Source organism: Podarcis raffonei, chromosome 6 (genome assembly GCF_027172205.1).
Source record: "Podarcis raffonei isolate rPodRaf1 chromosome 6, rPodRaf1.pri, whole genome shotgun sequence".
Classification (NCBI taxonomy): domain Eukaryota; kingdom Metazoa; phylum Chordata; class Lepidosauria; order Squamata; family Lacertidae; genus Podarcis; species Podarcis raffonei.
In genome coordinates this window covers 10,862,125-10,883,090 of record NC_070607.1, presented here as the reverse complement: position 1 = coordinate 10,883,090, position 20,966 = coordinate 10,862,125, and positions in this window count along the sequence as shown.

Genomic DNA, 20,966 nt, shown 5'->3' with positions numbered 1-20,966 from the left:
TATCCTAAGCCCCGGGGTCACAATTTCATAAAAAACCTGACTTTCGGCAATTCACTCAAAAATGGTGCCAGACGGTTGCAAATGATCCTCTGAAAGGTTTGGGAATGGAAATAGAAGAAATCAGCCCTCGACAACTTAACCGGCAGAAAAAGATTTTTTTGAAAATATCCCTAAGCCCCGGGGTCACAATTTCATAAAATATCTGACTTTCGGCAATTCACTCAAAAATGGTGCCAGACGGTTGCAAATGATCCTCTAAAAGGATTGGGAATGGAAATAGAAGAAATCAGCCCTCGACAACTTAACCGGCAGAAAAAGATTTTTTTAAAAAAAAATCCCTAAGCCCCGGGGTTACAAATTCATAAAAAAAATGACTTTCGGCAATTCACTCAGAAATGGTGCCAGACGGTTGCAAATGATCCTCTGAAAGGTTTCGAAATGGAAATAGAAGAAATCAGCCCTCGAGAACTTAACCGGCAGACAAATTTTTTTTGAAAAAATCCCGAAGCCCCGGGGTCACACTTACATAAAAAATCTGACTTTTGGCAATTCACTCAAAAATTGTGCCAAAAGGTTCCAAATTCTCCCCTGAAAGGTTTGGCGGTCGAAACAGAAGGCTTTTTATCACAGGAAAAGAAATCAGCCCTCAACAACTTAAACGTCTGAAAAAAAAATTTTTGAAAAAATTTGAAGCCCCGGGGTCACAATTTCATAAAAAATCTGACTTTCGGCAATTCACTCAAAAATGGGGCCCGACGATTGCAAATGATCCTCTGAAAGGTTTGGAAATGGAAATAGAAGAAATCAGCCCTCGACAACTTAACCGGCAGAAAAAGATTTTTTTGGAAAAATCCTAAGCCCCGGGGTCACAATTTCATAAAAAATCTGACTTTTGGCAATTCACTCAAAAATGGTGCCAAAAGGTTCCAAATTCTCCCCTGAAAGGTTTGGCGGTTGAAACAGAAGGCTTTTTATCACGGGAAAAGAAATCAGCCCTCAACAACTTAACCGGCAGAAAAAGATTTTTTTTAAAAAAATCCCTAAGCCCCGGGGTCACAAATTCATAAAATATCTGACTTTCGGCAAGTCACTCAAAAATGGTGCTAGACGGTTGCAAATGATCCTCTGAAAGGTTTGGAAATGGAAATAGAAGAAATCAGCCCTCGACAACTTAACCGGCAGAAAAAGATTTTTTTGAAAAAATCCTAAGCCCGGGGGTCACAATTTCATAAAAAATCTGACTTTCGGCAATTCACTCAAAAATGGTGCCAAACAGATCCAAATGCTCCCCTGAAAGGTTTGGCGGTTGAAACAGAAGGCTTTTTATCACAGGAAAAGAAATCAGCCCTCAACAACTTAACCGGCAGAAAAAGATTCTTTTGAAAAAATCCTAAGCCCGGGGGTCACAATTTCATAAAAAATATGACTTCCGGCAATTCACTCAAAAATGGTGCCAAATGGTTGCAAATGATCCTCTGAAAGGTTTGGGAATGGAAATAGAAGAAATCAGCCCTTGACAACTTAACCGGCAGAAAAAGATTTTTTTGAAAAAATCCTAAGCCCCGGGGTCACAATTTCAAAAAAAATCTGACTTTTGACCATTCACTCAAAAATGGTGCCAAAAGGTTCCAAATTCTCCCCTGAAAGGTTTGGCGTTTGAAACAGATGGCTTTTATCACAGGACACGAAATCAGCCCTCGACAACTTAACCGGCAGAAAAAGTTTTTTTTAAAAAAATCTGACTTTTGGCCATTCACTCAAAACTGGCGCCAAACGGTTCCAAATGATCCCCTGAAAGGTTTGGCGGTCGAAACAGATGGCTTTTTATCACAGGACACGAAATCAGCCCTCGACAACTTAACCGGCAGAAAAAGTTTTTTTTGAAAAAATCCTAAGCCCCAGGGTCACAATTTCATAAAAAATCTGACTTTCGGCAATTCACTCAAAAATGGGGCCCGACGATTGCAAATGATCCTCTGAAAGGTTTGGGAATGAAAATAGAAGAAATCAGCCCTCGACAACTTAACCGGCAGAAAAAGATTTTTTTGGAAAAATCCTAAGCCCCGGGGTCACAATTTCATAAAAAATCTGACTTTTGGCAATTCACTCAAAAATGGTGCCAAAAGGTTCCAAATTCTCCCCTGAAAGGTCTGGCGGTCGAAACAGATGGCTTTTTATCACAGGACACGAAATCAGCCCTCGACAACTTAACCGGCAGAAAAAGATTTATTTGAAAAAATCCTAAACCGCGGGGTCACAATTCCATAAAAAATCTGACTTTTGGCAATTCACTCAAAAATTGTGCGAAAAGGTTCCAAATTCTCCCCTGAAAGGTTTGGCGGTTGAATAAGAAGGCTTTTTATCACAGGAAAAGAAATCAGCCCTCAACAACTTAACCAGCAGAAAAAGATTTTTTTGAAAAAATCCTAAGCCCCAGGGTCACAAGTTCATAAAATATCCGACTTTCGGCAATTCACTCAAAAATGGTGCCAGACTGTTGCAAATGATCCTCTAAAAGGATTGGGAATGGAAATAGAAGAAATCAGCCCTCGACCACTTAACCGGTTGAAACAGAAGGCTTTTTATCACAGGAAAAGAAATCAGCCCTCAACAACTTACCCGGCAGAAAAAGATTTTTTTGAAAAAATCCTAAGCCCCCGGGTCACAATTCCATAAAAAATCTGACTTTCGTCAATTCATTCAAAAATGGTGCCAAATGGTTCCAAATGCTCCCCTGAAAGGTTTGGGAATGGAAATAGAAGAAATCAGCCCTCGACAACTTAACCGGCAGAAAAAGATTTTTTTGAAAAAATCCTAAGCCCCGGGGTCACAATTTCATAAAAAATCTGACTTTTGGCAATTCACTCAAAAATTGTGCCAAAAGGTTCCCAATTCTCCCCTGAAAGGTTTGGCGGTTGAAACAGAAGGCTTTTTATCACAGGAAAAGAAATCAGCCCTCAACAACTTAACCAGCATAAAAAGATTTTTTTGAAAAAATCCCAAGCCCCAGGGTCACAATTTCATAAAATATCTGACTTTCGGCAATTCACTCAAAAATGGTGCCAGACGTTTGCAAATGATCCTCTAAAAGGATTGGGAATGGAAATAGAAGAAATCAGCCCTCGACCACTTAACCGGTTGAAACAGAAGGCTTTTTATCACAGGAAAAGAAATCAGCCCTCAACAACTTACCCGGCAGAAAAAGATTTTTTTGAAAAAATCCTAAGCCCCTGGGTCACAATTTCATAACGGTTGCAAATGCTCCTCTGAAAGGTTTGGGAATGGAAATAGAAGAAATCAGCCCTCGACAACTTAACTGGCAGAAAAAGATTTTTTTGAAAAACTCCTAAGCTCCGGGGTCACAATTTCATAAAAAATCTGACTTCCGGCAATTCACTCAAAAATGGTGCCATACGTTTCCAAATGATCCCCTGAAAGGTTTGGGAATGGAAATAGAAGAAATCAGCCCTCGACAACTTAACCGGCAGAAAAAGTTTTTTTAAAAAAAAATCCTAAGCCCCGGGGTCACAATTTCATAAAAAATCTGACTTTTGGTCATTCACTCAAAAATGGTGCCAAACGGTTCCAAATGATCCCCTGAAAGGTTTGGCGGTCGAAACAGATGGCTTTTTATCACAGGACACGAAATCAGCCCTCGACAACTTAACCGGCAGAAAAAAGATTTTTTGAAAAAATCTTAAGCCCCGGGGTCACAATTTCACAAAAATTCTGACTTTTGGCAATTCACTCAAAAATTGTGCCAAAAGGTTCCCAATTCTCCCCTGAAAGGTTTGGCGGTCGAAACAGATGTCTTTTTATCACAGGAAACGAAATCAGCCCTCGACAACTTAACCGGCAGAGAAAGATTTTTTTGAAAAAATCCCTTAGCCCCGGGGTCACAATTTCATAAAAAGTCTGATTCTCGGCAATTCATTCAAAAATGGTGCCAAACGGTTCCAAATGATCCCCTGAACGGTTTGGCGGTTGAAACAGAAGTCTTTTTATCACAGGAAAAGAAATCAGCCCTCAACAACTTAACCGGCAGAAAAAGATTTTCTTGAAAAAATCCTAAGCCCTGGGGTCACAATTTCATAAAAAATCTGACTTTCGGCAATTCACTCAAAAATGGTGCCAGACGGTTGCAAATGATCCTCTGAAAGGTTTGGGAATGGAAATAGAAGAAATCAGCCCTTGACAACTTAACCGGCAGAAAAAGATTTTTTTGAAAAAATCCTAAGCCCCGGGGTCACAATTTCATAAAAAATCTGACTCTTGGCAATTCACTCAAAAATTGTGCCAAATGGTTCCAAATTCTCCCCTGAAAGGTTTGGCAGTCGAACCAGATGGCTTTTTATCACAGGACACGAAATCAGCCCTCGACAACTTAACCAGCAGAAAAAGATTTTTTTGAAAAAATCCTAAGCCCCAGGGTCGCAATTTCATAAAATATCTGACTTTCGACAATTCACTCAAAAATGGTGCCAGACGGTTGCAAATGATCCTCTAAAAGGATTGGGATTGGAAATAGAAAAAATCAGCCCTCGACAACTTAACCGGCAGAAAAATATTTTTTTTAAAAAAATCCCTAAGCCCCGGGGTCACAAATTCATAAAATATCTGACTTTTGGGAAGTCACTCAAAAATGGTGCCAGACGGTTGCAAATGATCCTCTGAAAGGTTTGGAAATGGAAATAGAAGAAATCAGCCCTCAACAACTTAACCGGCAGAAAAAGATTTTTTTGAAAAAATCCTAAGCCCCGGGGTCACAATTCCATAAAAAATCTGACTTTCGGCAATTCATTCAAAAATGGTGCCAAACGGTTCCAAATGCTCCCCTGAAAGGTTTGGCGGTTGAAACAGAAGGCTTTTTATCACAGGAAAAGAAATCAGCCCTCAACAACTTACCCGGCAGAAAAAGATTTTTTTGAAAAAATCCTAAGCCCCGGGGTCACAATTCCATAAAAAATCTGACTTTCGGCAATTCATTCAAAAATGGTGCCAGACGGTTCCAAATGCTCCCCTGAAAGGTTTGGCGGTTGAAACAGAAGGCTTTTTATCACAGGAAAAGAAATCAGCCCTCAACAACTTAAACGGCAGAAAAAGATTTTTTGGAAAAAATCCTAAGCCCCGGGGTCACAATTTCATAAAAATCTGACTTTCGGTAATTCACTCAAAAATGGTGCCAAACAAATCCAAATGCTCCCCTGAAAGGTTTGGCGGTTGAAACAGAAGGCTTTTTATCACAGGAAAAGAAATGAGCCCTCAACAACTTAACCGGCAGAAAAAGATTTTTTTGAAAAAATCCTAAGGCCCGGGATCACAATTTCATAAAAAATCTGACTTCCGGCAATTCACTCAAAAATGGTGCCAAATGTTTGCAAATGATCCTCTGAAAGGTTTGGGAATGGAAATAGAAGAAATCAGCCCTTGACAACTTAACCGGCAGAAAAAGGTTTTTTTTAAAAAATCCTAAGCCCCGGGGTCACAATTACATAAAAAATCTGACTTTTGGCAATTCACTCAAAAATTGTGCCAAAAGGTTCCATATTCTCTCCTGAAAGGTTTGGCGGTTGAAACAGAAGGCTTTTTATCACAGGAAAAGAAATCAGCTCTCAACAACTTAAACGGCAGAAAAAGATTTTTCTGAAAAAATCCTAAGCCCCGGGGTCACAATTTCATAAAAAATCTGACTTCCGGCAATTCACTCAAAAATGGTGCCAAGTGGTTGCAAATGATCCTCTGAAAGTTTTGGGAATGGAAATAGAAGAAATCAGCCCTCGACAACTTAACCGGCAGAAAATGATTTTTTTGAAAAAATCCTAAGCCCCGGGGTCACAATTCCATAAAAAATCTGACTTTTGGCAATTCACTCAAAAATTGTGCCAAAAGGTTCCAAATTCTCCCCTGAAAGGTTTGGCGGTCGAAACAGATGGCTTTTTATCACAGGACACGAAATCAGCCCTCGACAACTTAACCGGCAGAAAAAGATTTTTTTGAAAAAATCCTAAGCCCCGGGGTCACAATTTCATAAAAAATCTGACTTTTGGCAATTCACTCAAAAATGGTGCCAAAAGGTTCCAAATTCTCCCCTGAAAGGTTTGGCGGTTGAAACAGAAGGCTTTTTATCACAGGAAAAGAAATCAACCCTCAACAACTTAACCAGCAGAAAAAGATTTTTTTGAAAAAATCCTAAGCCCCAGGGTCACAATTTCATAAAATATCTGACTTTCGGCAATTCACTCAAAAATGGTGCCAGACGGTTGCAAATGATCCTCTAAAAGGATTGGGAATGGAAATAGAAGAAATCAGCCCTCGACCACTTAACCGGTTGAAACAGAAGGCTTTTTATCACAGGAAAAGAAATCAGCCCTCAACAACTTACCCGGCAGAAAAAGATTTTTTTGAAAAAATCCTAAGCCCCTGGGTCACAATTTCATAACGGTTGCAAATGCTCCTCTGAAAGGTTTGGGAATGGAAATAGAAGAAATCAGCCCTCGACAACTTAACTGGCAGAAAAAGATTTTTTTGAAAAACTCCTAAGCTCCGGGGTCACAATTTCATAAAAAATCTGACTTCCGGCAATTCACTCAAAAATGGTGCCAAATGGTTGCAAATCATCCTCTGAAATATTTGGGAATGGAAATAGAAGAAATCAGCCCTCAACAACTTAACCGGCAGAAAAAGTTTTTTTTAAAAAAAATCCTAAGCCCCGGGGTCACAATTTCACAAAAAATCTGACTTTTGGCAATTCACTCAAAAATTGTGCCAAAAGGTTCCCAATTCTCCCCTGAAAGGTTTGGCGGTCGAAACAGATGGCTTTTTATCACAGGACACGAAATCAGCCCTCGACAACTTAACCAGCAGAAAAAGATTTTTTTGAAAAAATCCTAAGCCCCAGGGTCGCAATTGCATAAAATATCTGACTTTCGACAATTCACTCAAAAATGGTGCCAGACGGTTGCAAATGATCCTCTAAAAGGATTGGGAATGGAAATAGAAAAAATCAGCCCTCGACAACTTAACCGGCAGAAAAAGATTTTTTTAAAATAAATCCCTAAGCCCCGGGGTCACAAATTCATAAAATATCTGACTTTCGGCAAGTCACTCAAAAATGGTGCCAGACGGTTGCAAATGATCCTCTGAAAGGTTTGGAAATGGAAATAGAAGAAATCAGCCCTCGATAACTTAACCGGCAGAAAAAGATTTTTTTGAAAAAATCCTAAGCCCCGGGGTCACAATTCCATAAAAAATCTGACTTTCGGCAATTCATTCAAAAATGGTGCCAAACGGTTCCAAATTCTCCCCTGAAAGGTTTGGCGGTTGAAACAGAAGGCTTTTTTTCACAGGAAAAGAAATCAGCCCTCAACAACTTACCCGGCAGAAAAAGATTTTTTTGAAAAAATCCTAAGCCCCGGGGTCACAATTTCATAAAAATCTGACTTTCGGTAATTCACTCAAAAATGGTGCCAAACAAATCCAAATGCTCCCCTGAAAGGTTTGGCAGTTGAAACAGAAGGCTTTTTATCACAGGAAAAGAAATCAGCCCTCGACAACTTAACCGGCAGAAAAAGATTTTTTTGAAAAAATCCTAAGCCCCGGGGTCACAATTCCATAAAAAATCTGACTTTTGGCAATGAACTCAAAAATTCTGCCACAAGGTTCCAAATTCTCCCCTGAAAGGTTTGGCGGTCGAAACAGATGGCTTTTTATCACAGGACACGAAATCAGCCGTCGACAACTTAACCGGCAGAAAAAGATTTTTTTGAAAAAATCCTAAGCCCCGGGGTCACAATTTCATAAAAAATCTGACTTTTGGCAATTCACTCAAAAATGGTGCCAAAAGGTTCCAAATGATCCCCGGAAAGGTTTGGCGGTTGAAACAGAAGGCTTATTATCACAGGAAAAGAAATCAGCCCTCAACAACATAACCGGTAGAAAAAGATTTTTTTGAAAAAATTTCATAAAAAATCTGACTTTCTGCAATTCTCTCAAAAATGGTGCCAGACGGTTGCAAATGATCCTCTGAAAGGCTTGGGAATGGAAATAGAAGATATCAGCCCTTGCAACAATTTCATAAAAAATCTGACTTTTGGCAATTCACTCTAAAATGGTGCCAAAATGTTCCAAATTCTCCCCTGAAAGGTTTGGCGGTTGAAATAGAAGGCTTTTTATCACAGGAAAAGAAATCAACCCTCAACAACTTAACCAGCAGAAAAAGATATTTTTGAAAAAATCCTAAGCCCCGGGGTCACAATTTCATAAAAAATCTGACTTTCGGCAATTCACTCAAAAATGGTGCCAGACGGTTGCAAATGATCCTCTGAAAGGTTTGGGAATGGAAATAGAAGAAATCAGCCCTCGACAACTTAACCGGCAGGAAAGATTTTTTTGAAAAAATCCTAAGCCCCGGGGTCACAATTTCATAAAAAATCTGACTTTCGGCAATTCACTCAAAAATTGTGCCAAAAGGTTCCAAATTCTCCCCTGAAAGGTTTGGCGGTTGAAACAGAAGGCTTTTTATCACAGGAAAAGAAATCAGCCCCCAACAACATAACCGGCAGAAAAAGATTTTTTTGAAAACATCCTAAGCCCCGGGGTCACAATTTCATAAAAAATCTGACTTTCGGCAATTCACTCAAAAATGGTGCCAGACGGTTGCAAATGATCCTCTGAAAGGTTTGGGAATGGAAAGAGAAGAAATCAGCCCTCGACAACTTAACCGGCAGAAAAAGATTTTTTTGAAAAAATCCTAAGCCCCGGGGTCACAATTCCATAAAAAAATCTGGCTTTTGGCAATTCACTCAAAAATTTTGCTAAAAGGTTCCAAATTCTCCCCTGAAAGATTTGGGGGTCGAAACAGATGGCTTTTTATCACAGGAAAAGAAATCAACCCTCAACAACTTAACCAGCAGAAAAAGATTTTTTTGAAAAAATCCTAAGCCCAGGGGTCACAATTTCATAAAAAATCTGACTTCCGGCAATTCACTCAAAAATGGTGACAAATGGTTGCAAATGATCCTCTTAAATGTTTGGGAATGGAAATAGAAGCAATCAACCCTCGACAACTTAACCGGCAGAAAAAGTTTTTTTTAAAAAAAGTCCTAAGCCCCGGGGTCACAATTTCAGAAAAAATCTGACTTTTGGCCATTCACTCAAAAATGGTGCCAAACGGTTCCAAATGATCCCCTGAAAGGTTTGGCGGTCGAATTAGATGGCTTTTTATCACAGGACACGAAATCAGCCCTCGACAACTTAACCGGCAGTGAAAGATTTTTTTGAAAAAATCCTAAGCCCCGGGGTCACAATTTCATTAAAAATCTGACTTTCGGCAATTCACTCAAAAATGGTGCCAAACGGTTTCAAATGCTCCTCTGAAAGGTTTGGGAATGGAAATAGAAGAAATCAGCCCTCGACAACTTAACCGGCAGAAAAAGATTTTTTTGAAAAAAATCCTAAGCCCCGGGGTCACAATTTCATAAAAAATCTGACTTCCGGCAATTCACTCAAAAATCGTGCCAAATGGTTGCAAATCATCCTCTGAAATATTTGGGAATGGAAATAGAAGAAATCAGCCCTCAACAACTTAACCGGCAGAAAAAGTTTTTTTTTTAAAAAATCCTAAGCCCCGGGGTCACAATTTCATAAAAAATCTGACTTTTGGCCATTCACTCAAAAATGGTGCCAGACGGTTGCAAATGATCCTCTGAAAGGTTTGGGAATGGAAATAGAAGAAATCAGCCCTCGACAACTTAACCGGCAGGAAAGATTTTTTTGAAAATGTCCTAAGCCCCGGAGTCACAATTTCATAAAAAATCTGACTTTCGGCAATTCACTCAAAAATGGTGCCAGACGGTTGCAAATGATCCTCTGAAAGGTTTGGGAATGGAAATAGAAGAAATCAGCCCTCGACAACTTAACCCGGTAGGAAAGATTTTTTTGAAAAAATCCTAAGCCCCGGGGTCACAATTTCATAAAAAATCTGACTTTTGGCAATTCACTCAAAAATTGTGCCAAAAGGTTTCAAATTCTCCCCTGAAAGATTTGGCGGTTGAAACAGAAGGCTTTTTATCACAGGAAAAGTAATCAGCCCTCAACAACATAACCGGCAGAAAAAGATTTTTTTGAAAAAATCCCTAAGCCCCGGGGTCACAATTTCATAAAAAGTCTGACTTTCGGCAATTAATTAAAAAATGGTGCCAAATGGTTCCAAATGATCCCCGGAAAGGTTTGGCGGTTGAAACAGAAGGCTTATTATCACAGGAAAAGAAATCAGCCCTCAACAACATAACCGGTAGAAAAAGATTTTTTTGAAAAAATTTCATAAAAAATCTGACTTTCTGCAATTCTCTCAAAAATGGTGCCAGACGGTTGCAAATGATCCTCTGAAAGGCTTGGGAATGGAAATAGAAGATATCAGCCCTTGCAACAATTTCATAAAAAATCTGACTTTTGGCAATTCACTCTAAAATGGTGCCAAAATGTTCCAAATTCTCCCCTGAAAGGTTTGGCGGTTGAAATAGAAGGCTTTTTATCACAGGAAAAGAAATCAACCCTCAACAACTTAACCAGCAGAAAAAGATATTTTTGAAAAAATCCTAAGCCCCGGGGTCACAATTTCATAAAAAATCTGACTTTCGGCAATTCACTCAAAAATTGTGCCAAAAGGTTCCAAATTCTCCCCTGAAAGGTTTGGCGGTTGAAACAGAAGGCTTTTTATCACAGGAAAAGAAATCAGCCCCCAACAACATAACCGGCAGAAAAAGATTTTTTTGAAAAAATCCTGTGCCCCGGGGTCACAATTTCATAAAAAATCTGACTTTCGGCAATTCACTCAAGAATGGTGCCAGACGGTTGCAAATGATCCTCTGAAAGGTTTGGGAATGGAAAGAGAAGAAATCAGCCCTCGACAACTTAACCGGCAGAAAAAGATTTTTTTGAAAAAATCCTAAGCCCCGGGGTCACAATTTCATAAAAAATCTGAATTTCGGCAATTCACTCAAAAATGGTGCCAAACGGATCAAAATGATCCCCTGAAAGGTTTGGCGGTTGAAACAGAAGGCTTTTTATCACAGGAAAAGAAATCAGCCCTCAACAACTTAAAAATCCTAAGCCCCGGGGTCACAATTTCATAAAAAATCTGACTTTTGGCAATTCACTCAAAAATGGTGCCAGATGGTTGCAAATGATCCTCTGAAAGGTTTGGGAATGGAAATAGAAGAAATCAGCCCTCGACAACTTAACCGGCAGAAAAAGATTTTTTTGAAAAAATCCTAAGCCCCGGGGTCACAATTTCATAAAAAATCTGACTTTTGGCAATTCACTCAAAAATGGTGCCAAAAGGTTCCAAATGCTCCCCTGAAAGGTTTGGCGGTTGAAACAGAATGCTTTTTATCACAGGAAAAGAAATCAGCCCTCGACAACTTAACCGGCAGAAAAAGATTTTTTTGAAAAAATCCTAAGCCCCGGGTTCACAATTTCATAAAATATTTGACTTTTGGCAATTCACTCAAAAATTGTTCCAAAAGGTTCCAAATTCTCCCCTGAAAGGTTTGGCAGTCGAAACAGATGGCTTTTTATCACAGGACACGAAATCAGCCCTTGACAACTTAACCGGCAGAAAAAGATTTTTTTGAAAAAATCCTAAGCCCCGGGGTCACAATTTCATAAGAAATCTGACTTTTGGCAATTCACTCAAAAATGGTGCCAAAAGGTTCCAAATGCTCCCCTGAAAGGTTTGGCGGTTGAAACAGAATGCTTTTTATCACAGGAAAAGAAATCAGCCCTCAACAACTTAACCGGCAGAAAAAGATTTTTTTGAAAAAATCCTAAGCCCCGGGGTCACAATTTCATAAAAAATCTGAATTTCGGCAATTCACTCAAAAATGGTGCCAAACGGATCAAAATGATCCCCTGAAAGGTTTGGCGGTTGAAACAGAAGGCTTTTTATCACAGGAAAAGAAATCAGCCCTCAACAACTTAAAAATCCTAAGGCCCGGGGTCACAATTTCATAAAAAATCTGACTTTTGGCAATTCACTCAAAAATGGTGCCAGATGGTTGCAAATGATCCTCTGAAAGGTTTGGGAATGGAAATAGAAGAAATCAGCCCTCGACAACTTAACCGGCAGAAAAAGATTTTTTTGAAAAAATCCTAAGCCCCGGCGTCACAATTTCATAAAAAATTTGAATTTCGGCAATTCACTCAAAAATGGTGCCAAACGGTTCAAAATGATCCCCTGAAAGATTTGGCGGTTGAAACAGAAGGCTTTTTAGCACAGGAAAAGAAATCAGCCTTCAACAACTTAAACGTCAGAAAAAGATTTTTTTGAAAAAATCCTAAGTCCCGGGGTCACAATTTCATAAAAAATCTGACTTTTGGCAATTCACTCTAAAATGGTTCCACTCTAAAAAGGTTCCAAATTCTCCCCCGAAAGGTTTGGCGGTTGAAACAGAAGGCTTTTTATCACAGGAAAAGAAATCAACCCTCAACAACTTAACCAGCAGAAAAAGATTTTTTTGAAAAAATCCTAAGCCCCAGGGTCACAATTTCATAAGAAATCTGACTTTCGGCAATTCACTCAAAAATGGTGCCAGACGGTTGCAAATGATCCTCTGAAAGGTTTGGGAATGGAAATAGAAGAAATCAGCCCTCGACAACTTAACCGGCAGGAAAGATTTTTTTGAAAATGTCCTAAGCCCCGGAGTCACAATTTCATAAAAAATCTGACTTTCGGCAATTCACTCAAAAATGGTGCCAAATGGTTGGAAATGATCCTCTGAAAGGTTTGGGAATGGAAATAGAAGAAATCAGCCCTCGACAACTTAAGCGGCAGAAAAAGTTTTTTTTAAAAAAAATCCTAAGCCCCGGGGTCACAATTTCATAAAAAATCTGACTTTTGGCCATTCACTCAAAAATGGTGCCAAACGGTTCCAAATGATCCCCTGAAAGGTTTGGCGGTCGAAACAGATGGCTTTTTATCACAGGACACAAAATCAGCCCGCGACAACTTAACCGGCAGAAAAAGATTTTTTTGAAAAAATCCTAAGCCCTGGGGTCACAATTTCATAAAAAATCTGACTTTCGGCAATTCACTCAAAAATGGTGCCAAACGGTTGCAAATGCTCCTCTGAAAGGTTTGGGAATGGAAATAGAAGAAATCAGCCCTCGACAACTTAACCGGCAGAAAAAGATTTTTTGAAATCATCCCTAAGCCCCGGGGTCACAATTTCATAAAAAATCTGACTTTCGGCAATTCACTCAAAAATGGTGCCAAACGGTTCCAAATGCTGCCCTGAAAGGTTTGGCGGTTGAAACAGAAGGCTTTTTATCACAGGAAAAGAAATCAGCCCTCACTTACTTAACAGGCAGAAATTTTTTTTTTTTTGAAAAAATCCTAAGCCCCGGCTTCACAATTTCACAAGAAATCTGACTTTCGGCAATTCACTCAAAAATGGTGCCCTAACGGTTGCAAATGCTCCCCTGAAAGGTTTGGCGCTTGAAACAGAAGGCTTTTTATCACAGGAAAAGAAATCAGCCCTCAACAACTTAACCGGCAGAAAAGGATTTTTTTGAAAAAATCCTAAGCCCCGGGGTCACAATTTCAAAAAAAATCTGAATTTCGGCAATTCACTCAAAAATGGTGCCAGACGGTTACAAATCATCCTCTGAAAGGTTTGGGAATGGAAATAGAAGAAATCAGCCCTCGACAACTTAACCGGCAGAAAACGATTTTTTTGAAACAATCCTAAGCCCCGGGGTCACAATTTCATAAAAAATCTGACTTTCGGCAATTCACTCAAAAATGGTGCCAGACGGTTGTAAATGATCCTCTGAAAGGTTTGGGAATGGAAATAGAAGATATCAGCCCTTACAACTTAACCGGCAGAAAAAATTTTTTTTGAAAAAATCCTAAACCCCGGGGTCACAATTTCATAAAAAATCTGACTTTTGGCAATTCACTCAAAAATTGTGCCAAAAGGTTCCAAATCCTCCCCTGAAAGGTTTGGCAGTCAAAAGAGATGGCTTTTTATCACAGGACACGAAATCAGCCCTTGACAACTTAACGGGCAGAAAAAGATTTTTTTGAAAAAATCCTAAACCCCGGGGTCACAATTTCATAAATAATCTGACTTTTGGCAATTCACTCTAAAATGGTGCCAAAAGGTGCCAAATTCTCCCCTGAAAGGTTTGGCGGTTGAAACAGAAGGCTTTTTATCACAGGAAAGGAAATCAACCCTCAACAACTTAACCAGCAGAAAAAGATATTTTTGAAAAAATCCTAAGCCCCGGGGTCACAATTTCATAAAAAATCTGACTTTCGGCAATTCACTCTAAAATGGTGCCAGACGGTTGCAAATGATCCTCTGAAAGGTTTGGGAATGGAAATAGAAGAAATCAGCCCTCGACAACTTAAACGGCAGAAAAAGATTTTTTTGAAAAAAACCTAAGCCCGGGGTCACAATTTCATAAAAAATCTGACTTTCGGCAATTCACTCAAAAATGGTGCCAAACGGTTCCAAATGCTCCCCTGAAAGGTTTGGCGGTTGAAACAGAAGGCTTTTTATCACAAGACACGAAATCAGCCTTCAACAACTTAACCGGCATAAAAAGATTTTTTTGAAAAAATCCCTAAGCCCCGGGGTCACAATTTCATAAAAAATCTGACTTTTGGCAATTCACTCAAAAATTGTGCCAAAAGGTTCCAAATCCTCCCCTGAAAGGTTTGGCAGTCAAAAGAGATGGCTTTTTATCACAGGACACGAAATCAGCCCTTGACAACTTAACGGGCAGAAAAAGATTTTTTTGAAAAAATCCTAAGCCCCGGGGTCACAATTTCATAAAAAACCTGACTTTTGGCAATTCACTCAAAAATTGTGCCAAAAGGTTCCAAATTCTCCCCTGAAAGGTTTGGCGGTTGAAACAGAAGGCTTTTTATCACAGGAAAAGAAATCAGCCCCCAACAACATAACCGGCAGAAAAAGATTATTTTGAAAAAATCCTATGCCCCGGGGTCACAATTTCATAAAAAATCTGACTTTCGGCAATTCACTCAAAAATTGTGCCAAAAGGTTCCAAATTCTCCCCTGAAAGGTTTGGCGGTTGAAACAGAAGGCTTTTTATCACAGGAAAAGAAATCAACCCTCAACAACTTAACCGGCAGAAAAAGATTTTTTTGAAAAAATCCTAAGCCCCGGGGTCACAATTTCATAAAAAATTTGAATTTCGGCAATTCACTCAAAAATGGTGCCAGATGGTTGCAAATGATCCTCTGAAAGGTTTGGGAATGGAAATAGAAGAAATCAGCCCTCAACAACTTAAGCGGCAGAAAAAGATTTTTTTAAAAAAATCCTAAGCCCCGGGGTCACAATTTCATAAAAAATCTGACTTTTGGCAATTCACTCAAAAATTGTGCCAAAAGGTTCCAAATTCTCCCCTGAAAGGTTTGGCGCTCGAAACAGATGGCTTTTTATCACAGGACACGAAATCAGCCCTCAACAACTTAACCGGCAGAAAAAGATTTTTTTGAAAAAATCCTAAGCCCCGGGGTCACAATTTCATAAAAAAATCTGACTTTCGGCAATTCACTCAAAAATGGTGTCTTGACGGTTGCAAATGATCCTCTGAAAGGTTTGGCGGTCGAAACAGATGGCTTTTTATCACAAGAGACGAAATCAGCCTTCAACAACTTAACCGGCATAAAAAGATTTTTTTGAAAAAATCCCTAAGCCCCGGGGTCACAATTTCATAAAAAATCTGACTTTTGGCAATTCACTCAAAAATAGTGCCAAAAGGTTCTAGAATTCTCCCCTGAAAGGTTTGGCGGTCGAAACATATGGCTTTTTATCACAGGACACGAAATCAGCCCTCGACAACTTAACCGGCAGAGAAAGATTTTTTTGAAAAAATCCCTTAGCCCCGGCGTCACAATTTCATAAAAAGTCTGACTTTCGGCAATTCATTCAAAAATAGTGCCAAACGGTTCCAAATGATCCCCTGAAAGGTTTGGCGGTTGAAACAGAAGGCTTTTTATCACAGGAAAAGAAATCAGCCCTCAACAACTTAAACGTCAGAAAAAGATTTTTTTGAAAAAATCCTAAGTCCCGGAGTCACAATTTCATAAAAAAATCTAACTTTCGGCAATTCACTCAAAAATGGTGCCAGACGGTTGCAAATGATCCTCTGAAAGGTTTGGAAATGGAAATAGAAGAAATCAGCCCTCAACAACTTAAACGGCAGAAAAAGATTTTTTTGAAAAAATCCTAAGCCCGGGGTCACAATTTCATAAAAAATCTGACTTTCGGCAATTCACTCAAAAATGGTGCCAAACGGTTCCAAATGCTCCCTTGAAAGGTTTGGCGGTTGAAACAGAAGGCTTTTTATCACAGGAAAAGAAATCAGCCCTCAACAACTTAACCGGCAGAAAAAGATTTTTTTGAAAAAATCCTAAGCCCCGGGGTCACAATTTCATAAAAAATCTGACTTTCGGCAATTCATTCAAAAATGGTGCCAAACGGTTCCAAATTCTCCCCTGAAAGGTTTGGCGCTCGAAACAGATGGCTTTTTATCACAGGACACGAAATCAGCCCTCAACAACTTAACCGGCAGAAAAAGATTTTTTTTTGCAAAAATCCTAAGCCCCGGGGTCACAATTTCATAAAAAGTCTGACTTTCGAAAATACATTCAAAAATAGTGCCAAACGGTTCCAAATGATCCCCTGAAAGGTTTGGCGGTTGAAACAGAAGGCTTTTTATCACAGGAAAAGAAATCAGCCGTCAACAACTTAAACGTCAGAAAAAGATTTTTTTGAAAAAATCCTAAGCCCCGGGGTCACAATTTCATAAAAAATCTGACTTTTGGCAATTCACTCAAAAATGGTGCTAAACGGTTCCAAATGCTCCCCTGAAAGGTTTGGCGGTTGAAACAGAAGGCTTTTTAGCACAGGAAAAGAAATCAGCCTTCAACAACTTAAACGTCAGAAAAAGATTTTTTTGAAAAAATCCTAAGAACCGGGGTCACAATTTCATAAAAAAATCTGACTTTCGGCAATTCACTCAAAAATGGTGTCTTGACGGTTGCAAATGATCCTCTGAAAGGTTTGGCGGTCGAAACAGATGGCTTTTTATGACAAGAGACGAAATCAGCCTTCAACAACTTAACCGGCATAAAAAGATTTTTTTGAAAAAATCCTAAGCCCCGGGGTCACAATTTCATAAAAAGTCTGACTTTCGGCAATCCATTCAAAAATGGTGCCAAACGGTTTCAAATGATCTCATGAAAGTTTTGGCGGTTGAAACAGAAGGCTTTTTATCACAGGAAAAAAAATCAGCCCTCAACAACTTAACTGGCAGAAAAAGATTTTTTTGAAAAAATCCTAAGCCCCGGGGTCACAATTTCATAAAAAAATCTGAATTTCGGCAATTCACTCAAAAATGGTGCCAGACGGTTGCAAATGATCCTCTGAAAGGTTTGGGAATAGAAATAGAAGAAATCAGCCCTCGACAACTTAACCGGTAGAAAAATATTTTTTTGAAAAAATCCTAAGCCCCGGGGTCACAATTTCATAAAAAGTCTGACTTTCGGCAATCCATTCAAAAATGGTGCCAAACGGTTTCAAATTCTCCCCTGAAAGGTTTGGCGCTCGAAACAGATGGCTTTTTATCACAGGACACGAAATCAGCCCTCAACAACTTAACCGGCAGAAAAAGATTTTTTTGAAAAAATCCTAAGCCCCGGGGTCACAATTTCATAAAAAAATCTGACTTTCGGCAATTCACTCAAAAATGGTGTCTTGACGGTTGCAAATGATCCTCTGAAAGGTTTGGCGGTCGAAACAGATGGCTTTTTATCACAAGAGACGAAATCAGCCTTCAACAACTTAACCGGCATAAAAAGATTTTTTTGAAAAAATCCCTAAGCCCCGGGGTCACAATTTCATAAAAAATCTGACTTTTGGCAATTCACTCAAAAATAGTGCCAAAAGGTTCCAAATTCTCCCCTGAAAGGTTTGGCGGTCGAAACATATGGCTTTTTATCACAGGACACGAAATCAGCCCTCGACAACTTAACCGGCAGAGAAAGATTTTTTTGAAAAAATCCCTTAGCCCCGGCGTCACAATTTCATAAAAAGTCTGACTTTCGGCAATTCATTCAAAAATAGTGCCAAAAGGTTCCAAATTCTCCCCTGAAAGATTTGGCGGTTGAAACAGATGGCTTTTTATCACAGGACACGAAATCAGCCCTCAACAACTTAACCGGCAGAAAAAGATTTTTTTGAAAAAATCCTAAGCCCCGGGGTCACAATTTCATAAAAAGTCTGACTTTCGGCAATCCATTCAAAAATGGTGCCAAACGGTTTCAAATGATCCCATGAAAGTATTGGCGGTTGAAACAGAAGGCTTTTTATCACAGGAAAAAAAATCAGCCCTCAACAACTTAACCGGCAGAAAAAGATTTTTTTGAAAAAATCCTAAGCCCCGGCGTCACAATTTCATAAAAAATTTGAATTTCGGCAATTCACTCAAAAATGGTGCCAAACGGTTCAAAATGATCCCCTGAAAGATTTGGCGGTTGAAACAGAAGGCTTTTTAGCACAGGAAAAGAAATCAGCCTTCAACAACTTAAACGTCAGAAAAAGATTTTTTTGAAAAAATCCTAAGTCCCGGGGTCACAATTTCATAAAAAATCTGACTTTTGGCAATTCACTCTAAAATGGTTCCACTCTAAAAAGGTTCCAAATTCTCCCCCGAAAGGTTTGGCGGTTGAAACAGAAGGCTTTTTATCACAGGAAAAGAAATCAACCCTCAACAACTTAACCAGCAGAAAAAGATTTTTTTGAAAAAATCCTAAGCCCCAGGGTCACAATTTCATAAGAAATCTGACTTTCGGCAATTCACTCAAAAATGGTGCCAGACGGTTGCAAATGATCCTCTGAAAGGTTTGGGAATGGAAATAGAAGAAATCAGCCCTCGACAACTTAACCGGCAGGAAAGATTTTTTTGAAAATGTCCTAAGCCCCGGAGTCACAATTTCATAAAAAATCTGACTTTCGGCAATTCACTCAAAAATGGTGCCAAATGGTTGGAAATGATCCTCTGAAAGGTTTGGGAATGGAAATAGAAGAAATCAGCCCTCGACAACTTAAGCGGCAGAAAAAGTTTTTTTTAAAAAAAATCCTAAGCCCCGGGGTCACAATTTCATAAAAAATCTGACTTTTGGCCATTCACTCAAAAATGGTGCCAAACGGTTCCAAATGATCCCCTGAAAGGTTTGGCGGTCGAAACAGATGGCTTTTTATCACAGGACACAAAATCAGCCCGCGACAACTTAACCGGCAGAAAAAGATTTTTTTGAAAAAATCCTAAGCCCTGGGGTCACAATTTCATAAAAAATCTGACTTTCGGCAATTCACTCAAAAATGGTGCCAAACGGTTGCAAATGCTCCTCTGAAAGGTTTGGGAATGGAAATAGAAGAAATCAGCCCTCGACAACTTAACCGGCAGAAAAAGATTTTTTGAAATAATCCCTAAGCCCCGGGGTCACAATTTCATAAAAAATCTGACTTTCGGCAATTCACTCAAAAATGGTGCCAAACGGTTCCAAATGCTGCCCTGAAAGGTTTGGCGGTTGAAACAGAAGGCTTTTTATCACAGGAAAAGAAATCAGCCCTCACTTACTTAACAGGCAGAAATTTTTTTTTTTTTGAAAAAATCCTAAGCCCCGGGTTCACAATTTCATAAGAAATCTGACTTTCGGCAATTCACTCAAAAATGGTGCCCTAACGGTTGCAAATGCTCCCCTGAAAGGTTTGGCGCTTGAAACAGAAGGCTTTTTATCACAGGAAAAGAAATCAGCCCTCAACAACTTAACCGGCAGAAAAGGATTTTTTTGAAAAAATCCTAAGCCCCGGGGTCACAATTTCAAAAAAAATCTGAATTTCGGCAATTCACTCAAAAATGGTGCCAGACGGTTACAAATCATCCTCTGAAAGGTTTGGGAATGGAAATAGAAGAAATCAGCCCTCGACAACTTAACCGGCAGAAAACGATTTTTTTGAAACAATCCTAAGCCCCGGGGTCACAATTTCATAAAAAATCTGAATTTCGGCAATTCACTCAAAAATGGTGCCAGACGGTTGCAAATGATCCTCTGAAAGGTTTGGGAATAGAAATAGAAGAAATCAGCCCTCGACAACTTAACCGGTAGAAAAATATTTTTTTGAAAAAATCCTAAGCCCCGGGGTCACAATTTCATAAAAAGTCTGACTTTCGGCAATCCATTCAAAAATGGTGCCAAACGGTTTCAAATTCTCCCCTGAAAGGTTTGGCGCTCGAAACAGATGGCTTTTTATCACAGGACACGAAATCAGCCCTCAACAACTTAACCGGCAGAAAAAGATTTTTTTGAAAAAATCCTAAGCCCCGGGGTCACAATTTCATAAAAAAATCTGACTTTCGGCAATTCACTCAAAAATGGTGTCTTGACGGTTGCAAATGATCCTCTGAAAGGTTTGGCGGTCGAAACAGATGGCTTTTTATCACAAGAGACGAAATCAGCCTTCAACAACTTAACCGGCATAAAAAGATTTTTTTGAAAAAATCCCTAAGCCCCGGGGTCACAATTTCATAAAAAATCTGACTTTTGGCAATTCACTCAAAAATAGTGCCAAAAGGTTCCAAATTCTCCCCTGAAAGGTTTGGCGGTCGAAACATATGGCTTTTTATCACAGGACACGAAATCAGCCCTCGACAACTTAACCGGCAGAGAAAGATTTTTTTGAAAAAATCCCTTAGCCCCGGCGTCACAATTTCATAAAAAGTCTGACTTTCGGCAATTCATTCAAAAATAGTGCCAAAAGGTTCCAAATTCTCCCCTGAAAGATTTGGCGGTTGAAACAGATGGCTTTTTATCACAGGACACGAAATCAGCCCTCAACAACTTAACCGGCAGAAAAAGATTTTTTTGAAAA